The sequence below is a fragment of the Phocoena sinus genome, chromosome 2 (assembly GCF_008692025.1).
Source record: "Phocoena sinus isolate mPhoSin1 chromosome 2, mPhoSin1.pri, whole genome shotgun sequence".
Classification (NCBI taxonomy): Eukaryota; Metazoa; Chordata; class Mammalia; order Artiodactyla; family Phocoenidae; genus Phocoena; species Phocoena sinus.
In genome coordinates, this window is record NC_045764.1 from 66,509,719 (window position 1) to 66,521,430 (window position 11,712).

Genomic DNA, 11,712 nt, shown 5'->3' on the forward strand with positions numbered 1-11,712 from the left:
TTGTGCCCTTGCTTAATCTCACCAAGACAGTTTCTTGGTCTGTAAAATGGGGTAGTAATTGTTACCCATTATGCTAATATCCCCTAAAGGCAGTTTAATCAAATGGTTGAGAGCATGAACTCCAGAGTCAAACTGCCCAAATTCAAATCTGGCTCCACCACTTACCAGCTCTATGACCTTGTGCTTTTCTGTGCCTCAGTTTCTTCATCTATAAGATGACAGTGATACTAGTATCTCCCTCAAAGGCTGTTAGATTTTAAAGTGTTCATACTCGTAAAGTTTAGAACAGGGTCTGGTGAGCAGTAAGGGCTCAATCAGTGTCAGCTGCTGCTATCATTAATATTATTATTACCATCGTCACCATCCTGGCAAGAGGACAAGAGGCTTTAACTAAGGCAGTGGTAGTAGGACTAGATAAGAAGGAACATGGGCATAGAATTCAAAAGATGAGCTCTGAGGAGAAGCAAGAATAAGAAAAGGAGAATGTGTGGACCTTCGTCCCCAAACTGGTGGTGAGGGCAGTGGGTGGACTTGGGGCAGTCCTGGTTGTGCCACTGGCTTTCAGGGTGACCCTGAGCAAGGCCTCCCCTCTTGTGACCTCTGTCTCATCATCTGTAAAGTGAGGGGCTGGGGTCAGCCTAGCTCGTAGATCTCCTCCAATTTTAACACACTGAGAGTCTAAGAAATTTCACAGTTGAAAACATTTTAATGTTTTTTAAAAATGCTCTTGTGTGCTGGTGGGTTAGGGCATCCTCCTGTGTTCACAAGTTGTAATATTTTAGGCTTTCTGAAGGCCACGTTGATTTTCAACACCACACGGGAACAGATCTATGAAACCTGGGCAGGGGAGGCTGTTTTGTGACTGAAAGTGAAGCCCAAAGGCTACTGGTTGACACATCCTCCAGACCCCGTCTTGGTGACCCAGACCAGAAAACTCATCTGACAAGCCCTGCCTCCTTCAAGAAATGTCAGTGACCGCTGGGAAGTTTGTAAGAAGTTTGGCCCTATCCCCATCTCCTGCCACCTACATAGGGACAAAGTACCCAGGATTGAGGAAGCCCAGTCAATGGAACTGGCCACCGGGGTTAGTTGCCTGCTCAGCTCACTCCTGCAGAGCTGAATAAGGATGTAAGGAACCCCCACCCACTCTAGTAGAGACAAATCCAGAAGCCTGCCTCCAGACTCCTAGTCATTCCTTCAAAGCAAGAACACAGAGATGTGCAGAGCAGCCAAGGTATTTGGCAGTAAACCCTGCCTTTGCTCCTGAGTGGGCTAATTTAGTATTAGTTTTCTAGCCGATGTTGAAATGGTAAAGTTGCTCACCCCTGCTACAGTTAGTGATGCAAATGGGAGACGAGGCCCTTCCCATGACTCATGGAACACACTCCACAGAGAAGGAAAATTCTCTTTCCATAGTGGGAGAGGTACTCTGCCTAAAATAATTATATTAAAAACCAAACCCCCCCCAAAATCTACAGAGCCAAAGCTACTGCCAGTTCTTTGTGCTGCTAAACACAGACCCTGAGGAGACTGACAAATATTTATCAGGGTCTCTTTATGCATTTTGACCTATGAAGGACTCAGAGCTTGATGTAGAATTGGGTTGGAGAGCTGGAAGGTGCTGGAATTTTGGGTTGAAGTAGGCAGCTAAAAACAAAAGAGCTGTGGAGTAGATGTGGAGGATCCAAGATGATGGTGGCAAGCTGGCCAAAGAAGGGAAGTTTCTAAGTATGTTGGGGAATTTAGAAAATCACACACATACTTAGAAAAGACCTGAGAAGATCCTAAACCTTCACTTCTGGCTAATTTCTAGACTTGGTACAAGCAAGAAGCGAAGGCTAAGGCTAAACAGCTTGCCCCAGCACAGAGCTAATCTGTGAAGACTAGGAGAGGTGGTTTGCTTGTTTGTTTGTTTGTTTTTAGCTCCTAACATTCAAGGAAATCTCTGTCAAAACACTAGCTAACCATAAGCTAAAGGAATGTAGACTTCAACAACAAAACATGGCAAGGAATATAATCTTTGAAAAAATAATTTGGAAAAGTCACTAAACCATAGGTGACTGAAGCTTCAAAGAGACAATCCAAGATGGCAAATCCTGGGGAAGAGGAGATTTAATTTCCAAAGTTTCCACATTGTAATATTCAAATGTTCAGTTTTCAACAAAAGTCACAAGACATACAAAGAAGCAGTAAATCCAGGCATTGGACAAAAAGACATAGACTTTTTATCAATTATCTTTAATATGATCAGAGAGCTAAAGGAAACCATGGTCAAAGAACTAAAAGAAAGTAGGAAAATAAAGAACAAAATGAGAATACCAATAAAGAGATACAAATTATGAAAAGGAACCAAATAGAAATTCTGGAGCTGAAAGGTACGATACTTAAATGAGAAATTCACTAGAGAGGTTCAACAGATCTGAACAGGCAGAAGAATTAATGAACCTGAAGATAAGATTATTGAAATTATAAAAGTCTGAAGAACAGAAATAAAAAGTATAAAGAAAAGTGAACAAAGCCTAATGGACCCATGGGACACCATCAAATGTACCAACACACACATTTTGGGAGTCCTAGTAGGATGTGAGAAAATGAAAGAAGTAGAAAGAATATTTGAAGAAATAATGGCTGAATACTCGCCAAATTTTATTAAAGACATGGATCTTCATATCCAAGAAGCTCAATGACCTCCAGGTATGATAAACTCAAAGAGATCCATACTAAGTGCTATAGATTGAATGTTTGTGTCCCCACCTTCTCCAAATTCATGCTGAAATCCTAACCCCCAATGTGATGGTATTAGGAGGTGGGGCCTATGGTAGGTGATTAGGTCATGAGAGCTTTTCCCTCATGAATGGGATTAATGCCTTTATAAAAGAGAACTCTGAGAACTCTCTTGCCTCTTCTGCCATGTGAGGACACAGTGAGAAGATGGCTGTCTATGAACCAGAAGCAGACTCTCACCAGAGAGTGAATCTGCCAGCACCGTGATCTTGGACTTCCCAGCCTCCAGAACTGTGAGAAATAAATTTCTGTTGTTTTTAAGCCATGTAATCTATGGCATTCTGTTATAGCAGCCCAACAGATTAAGACACTGAGACATAATCAAACTGTTGAAAGACAAAGAGAGAATCTTAAAAGCAGCAAGAGAGAAGTGAATTATTATGTACAATGGATCCTGAATAAGATTAGCAGCCTATTTCTTAGAAGAAACCATGGAGCCAAAGGCAGTGGGATTACATAATTAAGTACTGAAAGAAAAAGAGCTGTCAATCGAGAATTCTACATGTGGCAAAATTATCCTTCAAAAATGAGGGAGAAATTAAGGCATTCACAGATAAAAGCTGAGGGAATTCCTTATCAGTAGATGTGACCAACAAGAAATGCTAAAGGGAGTCTTTCAAGTTGAAATAAAAGGACAGTTGTTAGTAACACAAAGCTGTATGAAGAAATATAGGGGCTTCCCTGGTGGCGCAGTGGTTGAGAGTCCACCTGCCGATGCAGGGGACGTAGGTTCGTGTCCCAGTCCGGGATGATCACACATGCCGTGGAGCGGCTGGGCCCATGAGCCATGGCTGCTGAGCCTGCGCCTCCGGAGCCTGTTCTCCGCAACGGGAGAGGCCACAACAGTGAGAGGCCTGCGTACCGCAAAAAAAAAAAAGAAAGAAATATAGGTCTCCAGTATAAGTAACTACATGGGTAATCATGAAAGCCAGCATTACTGTAGTTTTAGTTTCTAACTCCACTTTTTATTTCCTACATGATTAAAAGAAAATGCATTTTAAAAACTATAAATCTATTATTGAGCACACAGTGTATAAAGATGCGATTTGTAACAACATTAACATAAAGGGGTGAAGACAGAGCTCTATAAGAGCAGAGTTTTTGTATGCTGTTGAAGTTGGTATCAATTCAAACTAGATCATTATAAATTTAATGTTATATGTATTCCCTTTTATAACTACTAAGAAAATATCTAAAAATTATACACAAAGGGTAATTAGAAGTGAATCAAAAAAGTTCACTACAAAAATCAACTAAACACAAAAGAAAAGAGTAGTAGAGGGAATAAGAGACAAAAAGATATTAGACATACAGAAAATAGCAAAATAGCAGAAGTAAGTCCTTCCTTATCAGTAACTGCTTTAAATGTAAGTGGATTATATTCTCCAACCAAAATGCAGAGATTGGTAGAATGAGTGAAAACAAACAAACAAGATCCAATTATATGCTGTCAAAAAAGATTCACTTTAGATCTAAAGGCATACATATGTTGAAAGTAAAAGAATATAAAAAGATATTCCATGCAAACAGTAACCAAAAGAGATGTGGGCCGCTATCTGCTATCAGATAAAATAGACTTTAATTGAAAAACTGTTACAAGAGAAAAAGCAGAACATATAGTCACAAAAGGGTCAATTCATCAAGAAGATATAACAATTATAAATATATACACACAAAATACCAGAGCTCCCAAATATATGGTGAAAATGTTGAAGGAATAGAATGAATAATAATAGAGACTTCAATATCCCACTTTCAATAATGTATTAAGCATCTAAATAGAAAATTAATAAGGAAATAGAACGGAAAGAAACTTGAACACTATAATCAAACTAGACCTAACAGACATATATAGGATATTCCACCCAACAACAGCAAAATACCTGTTCTTCTCAAGTGCACATAGAACACTCACCAAACTAGACAATATATCAGTCCACAAAAAAAAGTCTCAGTAAATTTTAAAAGATTGAAGTCATTCAAAATATTATCTCCAAACACAATAGAAAAGAACAAGAAATCAATAACAGAAGTAAAACTGGAAAGTTCACCAATATGGTGAAATTATACTATGCACTTTCAAACAACCAATGGATCAAAGAAGAAATTACAAGGGAAAGTAAAAAATAGTTAGAGACGAATGAAAATGAACATACAATATACCAAAATGTCTTGGATGCCATGAAAGCAGTGCTGAGAGGGAAATTTATAGCAGTAAATGCCTACATTAAAAAGAAGAAGACTTCCCTGGTGGCGCAGTGGTTGAGGGTCCACCTGCCAGTGCAGGGAATGTGGGTTTGAGCCCTGGTCTGGATGGATCCCACATGCTGTGGAGCAACTGAGCCCATGCACCACGGCTACTGAGCTTGAGCTCTAAAGCCTGCAAGCTACAACTACTGAGTCTGTGTGCCACAACTACTGAAGCCCGCACACCTAGAGCCCATGCTCCGCAACAAAGAGAAGCTACCGCAATGAGAAGCCTGCACACTGCAACAAAGAGTAGCCCCTGCTCGCCACAACTAGACAAAGCCCGTGCGCAGCAACAAAGACCCAACGCGGCCAAAAATAAAAATTAATTAATTAATAAAAAAATAAAAAGAAGAAACATCTTGAATAAATAATTTAGGGGCTTCCCTGTTGCCCGTGCTTCCAATGCAGGGGACATGGGTTCCACCCCTGATCGGGGAACTGGGATCCCACATGCCACATGATGCAGCCAAAACATTAAAAATAATAATAATTATTTAACATTACACCTTAGCCCTTTCCTCAGCTGCCGCTAAGGTGCTCGGTCCTTCCAAGGAAGCTAAGGCTGCATTGGGGTGAGGCCCTCACTTCATCCGGTGACTAGCACTGCGCCTGGCAGCCCCTGCCTAGCACTGGCCCGCACCATGGCCTCCGTCTCGGAGCTCGCCTGCATCTACTCAGCCCTCAGCCTGCACGACTATGAGGTGACGGTCACAGAGGATAAGATCAATGTCCTCATTAAAGCAGCTGGTGTAAATGTTGAACCTTTCTGGCCAGGCTTGTTTTCAAAGGCTTTGGCCAATGTCAACATCGGGAGGCTCATCTGCAATGTGGGGGCAGGTGGACCTGCCCCAGCAGCTGGTGCTGCACTAGCAGGAGGTCCTTCCCCCTCCACCACTGCTGCCCCAGCTGAGGAGAGTAAGTGCAATAAAAGAAAGAAGAATCTGAAGAGTCTGATGATGACATGGGCTTTGGTCTTTTTGACTAAACCTCTTCAGTAACATGTTCAATAAAAAGCTGAGCTCTTAAAAGAAAAATTACACCTTAAAGAACTAGAAGAAGGAGAACACGGTCAACACAAAGCTAAAAGGAGGAAGGAAATAATAAATATTAGAGTGAAGATAACAGACTTAGAGAATAGGGAAATAGAATCAATGAAAATAAAGTTAGTCCTCTGAAAAACTCAACAAAATTGACAAACCTTTAGCTAGAATGACACAGAAGGAGAATGAGAAGATTCAAATAACTAAAATCAGAAATGGAAATAAGGACATTACTACCTACTTTACAGAAATAAAAATAATTATAAGAGAATACTATGAACCATTGTATGCCAACAAATTAGACCTAGATGAAATGGACAAGTTCTTAGAAACACAGATACCAAAAACAGACTCAAGAAGAAATAGAAAATCTTCACAGACCTATAACCAATACAGATTTAATCAGTAATCAAAAACCTCCCAAGAAAGAAAAGTTCAGGACCAGATGGCTTCACAAGTGAATCTACGAAAGATTTAAAGAAAAATTAACGACCATATTTCACAACTCTTCCAAAAAAAAGAAAAGGAGGGAATACCTCCTAATTCACTCTATGAGGTCAGATAAGCACATTACAAGAAAAGAAATCATGGCTCAATATCCTTTATGAATGTAGGTGCAAAAATCCTTAACAAAACACTAGCAAACAGAATCCAGCAGCATATTAAAAAGATCAGACACCATGTCCAAGCAGGATATATCCCAAGAATGCAAGTGTGGATCAACATAAGAAAATCAATCAGTGTGATACACCACATTAATAAAATAAATGAAAGAACCATGTTATCATCTCAACTGATGCAGAAAAAGCATTTGACAAAACTCAAACACCCTTTCATGATAAAAACACTCAAAAACTAGAACTGATTGGAACTTTCTCAACATGATAAAGGGCATTTATAAAAACCCCACAACTAGCATCATACTCAATGGTAAAACACTGAAAGCTTTCTCCTTAAGATCAGGGAGTAGATAAAGATGATCACTTCACCATCATCATCATCACCATTGCTATTCAACAGTTACTGGAAGTTCTAGTCAGAGTAATTAAGCAAGAAAAAGAAATTAAATGCACCCAGAAGGAAAAGAAGTCAACCTATCTGTATTTGCAGACGACATGATCCTATATATAGAAATCTCAAATAATCCACAAAAGAGCTACTATAACTAACAAATAAATTCAGAGAAGTTGCACAGTAGAAGGTCAACAAAATCAGTCGTGTTTCTATACATCAGCGATGAACAAGTTGAAAACAAATCCATTTACAATAGCATTCAAAAGAATGAAGTACCTGGGAAAAAATTTATCTGAAGAGGTGAAAGGTTTTCACACTAAAAAATACAAAACATTGTTAAAAGGCATTAAAGAAAACCTAAATAAAAAGAATCATCCTTTGTTGATGGAATATTGCTATTTTAGGACAGAAATACTACCCAAAGATATCTACAGATTCAATACAATCCCTTTTAAAATTCAAACAGCCATTTTTTTTCAGGAATGAAAAAGCCAGTTCTCAAATTCATATGGAATTACAAGGTGCCCTGAATAGCAAAAACAATCTTAAAAAAGAAAAACAAAGTTGGGGAACTCACATTTCCCATTTCAAAACTTACTACAAATCTACAGTAACCAAAATAGTGTCATAATAGCATAGGAATAAACATATAGATCAATGGAATAGAATTGAGAGTCCAGAAATAAACTCATTTATCTATTCCAGTTGATTTTCAACATTGGTGCAAGACCATTCATTGGGGAAAAACAGTCTCTTCAACAAATGGTGCTGGGACAACTGGATATCCACATGCAAAAGAATAAAGTTCAACTCCTACCCCACACCATGTACAAAAGTTAACTCAAAATGGATCAGTGACCTAAATATAAGAGCTCATACTACAAAACTCTTAATAAAATTTACACTATCATATGCACCTTGGAAAGCAAGGACTAAAGAAAGAATTTTCAAATGAACAAACAAAAAGAGCTAACACTGGGACTTCCCTGGTGGTCCACTGGAAGCTCCAAGCTTCCACTGCAGGGGGCACAGGTTCGCTCCCTGGTCAGGGAACTAAGATCCCACATGTCATGTGGTGTGACAAAAAAAAAAAAAAAAATATATATATATATATATATATATATATATATATATATTTCACCAAAATATGAACACATAAAACAGTATCTTAAAATGCCTTAATCCAATGTAAACATTTTCTCAAAATAGAGTTTCAAGCACTTTGCCAGAATATAAAGGAGATATTTTGAATGTTCTCAAATCATGCTATATGGCACTGGCCCTATATAACCATAGAAAACCTCTTTAAAGCTGCAAGTAACACAAAGCTATCATTTATTAAGCTCTTAGTATGTACTAGTCCCTTCACATATGCTATTGCTTTTAAACCTTCTAACTCACTCAATATCAACAGGTATTCTACATCACTAAAAAAGACAATAGAAGCTACACCAAAAAAAAATAGAAGCTACAATCTGGAATTCCCTCAGTTTTTTGCTACTGAACCTATAAGCCCACCTTTATCTCAACCCATTCTTTCTCCTTCCCTCCTACTGCAATAAAGGAGATGTTAAATCTTTTCATCTAAAGTAAAAATCCTCTACCAGTGCTCTGGATCTCATTTGTTCCATTAACTATCTTCAACCTCTCCTTTTCTACTGGCTCCTTCTCATCAGCTCCTAAACATGACTTAGTCTCACTTATCTGAAAATAACAAACAAATAGTTTCCCTGGGTTTTACTTTCCCCTCCAGATATCATATTTTTCTCTCATTCTAGTCAGTTAAATACTTCATGAATTGTCTACATTTTCTATTTCCATTTTCCTATCTCAACTTACTCTTCCAATATGCCTTCCTCATCAACACCTCTACCACAACCATTTTTGCACTAATTGGGTAGATGATTTTCAGTCTTTATCTTGCTCAATTTCTCAGTTACAACAGTGTTAACTCCTCCTTCTTTCTTTAAATATTTTGCCTTTGGCTTCTATATAACTATACTTTTCCTAGTATACCTTCTACTTCTCTATTCTTACCCCAAGTTGCTTTAGGAGCTCCTTTTCCTTATTTGTCTCTTTAAATTAGAGTCCCTTAAGCCTTAGTTCTAGGTCTTCTTCTCTTCCCTATATACTATATAGAGAATCCCCCCACTTCAATGGCTTAAATTTCCATTTATATGCAGATAGCTCCCAAATACTTATTTACAGCTATTTCTTAAGCTCTAGACCAATATATCTAACTGGGACATGTCTCATAGGCATCTTAAATTTAATATATTCAAAAATAACATTTCCAAAATCATCTCACCCATAAACATGCTTCCTCTTAAATATACTGTAATATGTTAATACTTACTGAATATATAATTATGGGCCAGGCATTGTGCTAAGTGCTAGGATTATAGCAATGAACAAACCTTTCATGGCCCCTGCTCTCCTAGACTTAGTCTGGTGAGGGGAGACAAACATTAAACAAATAATTATACAAATAACTATAAAATTATAATTATGGTAAATGCTATTAAAAAAACAAAGTACACTACCATGTACCCAATGGCTCAAGTCAGAACCATAGAAATCATTCTTGACTCCTTGCTTTGTCTTGTACATCAATCACCAAATTCTATTGATTCCTAATTCCTAAATATCTCTCAAATTCAACTACTTATTTCTATTTCCTCTGTTACCATCCAAATCCAGAACATCATCATCTTTCACCAGATTCCTATAAGTCTCCTAACTGGTCTCTACTTCCAGTCTTGTTCCTTCCTATCCTTTATCTACACTGCAGCCAAATAGAATGATTTGTTAAAAATGCTTAAAATCTTTAAAAATATTCTTATTGTCTTTAGGATAAAGTAAAAACTCTTAAACACAACTAAAATCCCTGGACATCATATATAAAACAGACATAAGTAGACTCTAAAAGGTGGACCAAAAAAAAGGTATACTGGCTAAAGACCTCTGAACCCAAGAAATGACATGGTACTGCATTCTCCAGATTTCTTTCTTTGCCTCATATATCCCAGACTTGGAGCTAAAGAAGCTGACAACCCAGAAACAGGAGAAGGCACATACATAAAAATCTCATAAAAGCCACTCTCTTTAGCCAAAGGATTTGGAAGGGGCAGGCTAGCAATGCAGAAAACTTTTAGCCAGTAACCACTCTATTCTAGCCAAACAGTACAGAAAAACTGTGACCTCCAATCCAACCATCTCCACTAGCAAAAGCCAAGTAGGGATGCTGCCCTCACCAGCGTGGTGTCAGAGAAGGCTGAGTAAGAAGCCAGAACTTTCATCCCTGTTGGGTGTACTGAATCCCCCACTACATGTTAGTGGAGACCATATGGAGAGCCTGGACTTCCATCTCCGTTCAGCAATAATAAGTCATCCTTCTTGCTCACCACTACCGTGGTATCAGAGGAGGCCTAGTGGTGAGTCAGAACTTTCACCACTACCCAGCAGGAATGATAATCAACTGATGTCAACACCAAGATAACAGAGATGTTAGAATTATATGATAAAGATGTTAAAGCAGTCATCATAAAAATGCTTCAATGAACATTATAAACATGATTGATATAAATGAAAAAATATAAATCTCCCCAAAGAAATAGAGTCTTAGCAAAGAATTAGAAGATATAAAGGAGTACCAAATGAAAATTTTAGAATTAGAAAATAACTGAAACAAAAAGCTCTGTGAATGGTCTCAACAGAAGAATGTGGGGTGGGGGGTAGGGAACAGAGGAAAGAAAAGGTAAACTTGAAGGCAGAATAATAGAAATTATCCAAATCTGAATGAGAAAGTAAACTGAAAAAATAAATGGAGAGAGCCCCAGGACCCATGGTACTATAATAGAAGATCTAGCATGCCTGTCATTAGAGTCCTAGAAAGAGAGAAGAAGGTAGAGTTGAAAAAGTACTCAAAGAAATAATGAATGAAAAGTTCTCAAATTTGGCAAAACCCATAAACCTATAGATTCAAGAATCTGAACAAATTCCAAACAGGATAAATGCAAAATAATCCACACAAAGACATATTATAGGCAAACTTCTCAAAATTAAAGTCAAAGAAAAACCCTTGAAAGCAGTGAGAAAGAAGTGACATCTTACCCTAAGAAAAGACAAAACAAATGACAGTGGATTTCTCATCAAAAACCATGGAGGCAGGAAAAAAGTAGTACATTTTTCAAGTGATGAGAGAAAAGAAACTATCAATCCAGAAGCCTATATCCAGCAAAAATATCCTTTAGAAATGAAGGGGAGGCTTCCCTGGTGGCACAGTGGTTAGGAATCCGCCTGCCAGTGCAGGGGGGATGGGTTTGATCCCAGGCTCGGGAAGATCCCACATGCTGTGGAGCCCACAACTACTGAAGCCTGTGTGCCTAGAGCCTGTGCTCCACAACAGGGGAAGCCACAACAATGAGAAGCCCGCACGCTGCAGGGAAGAGTAGCCCCCACTCGCTGCAATGAGAGAGAGCCTGCATGCAGCAACGAAGACCCAACACAGCCAAAAATAAAAAAATTTAGAAAAAAACGGAAGGAAGGGGAAATGAAGATATTTTCAGACAATGGAAAACTAAGGGTACACTACAGAATTCTACCAAATGTTGAAAGAATTAAC

The 11,712-nt window shown here is 38.4% G+C and overlaps 1 pseudogene; it reads left to right on the top strand.

The window, feature by feature from the left end:
- The first annotated feature begins 5,675 nt into the window (after window positions 1–5,675).
- LOC116749526 lies at window positions 5,676–6,055 on the top strand (annotated as a pseudogene).
- The last annotated feature ends 5,657 nt before the right edge of the window (window positions 6,056–11,712 follow it).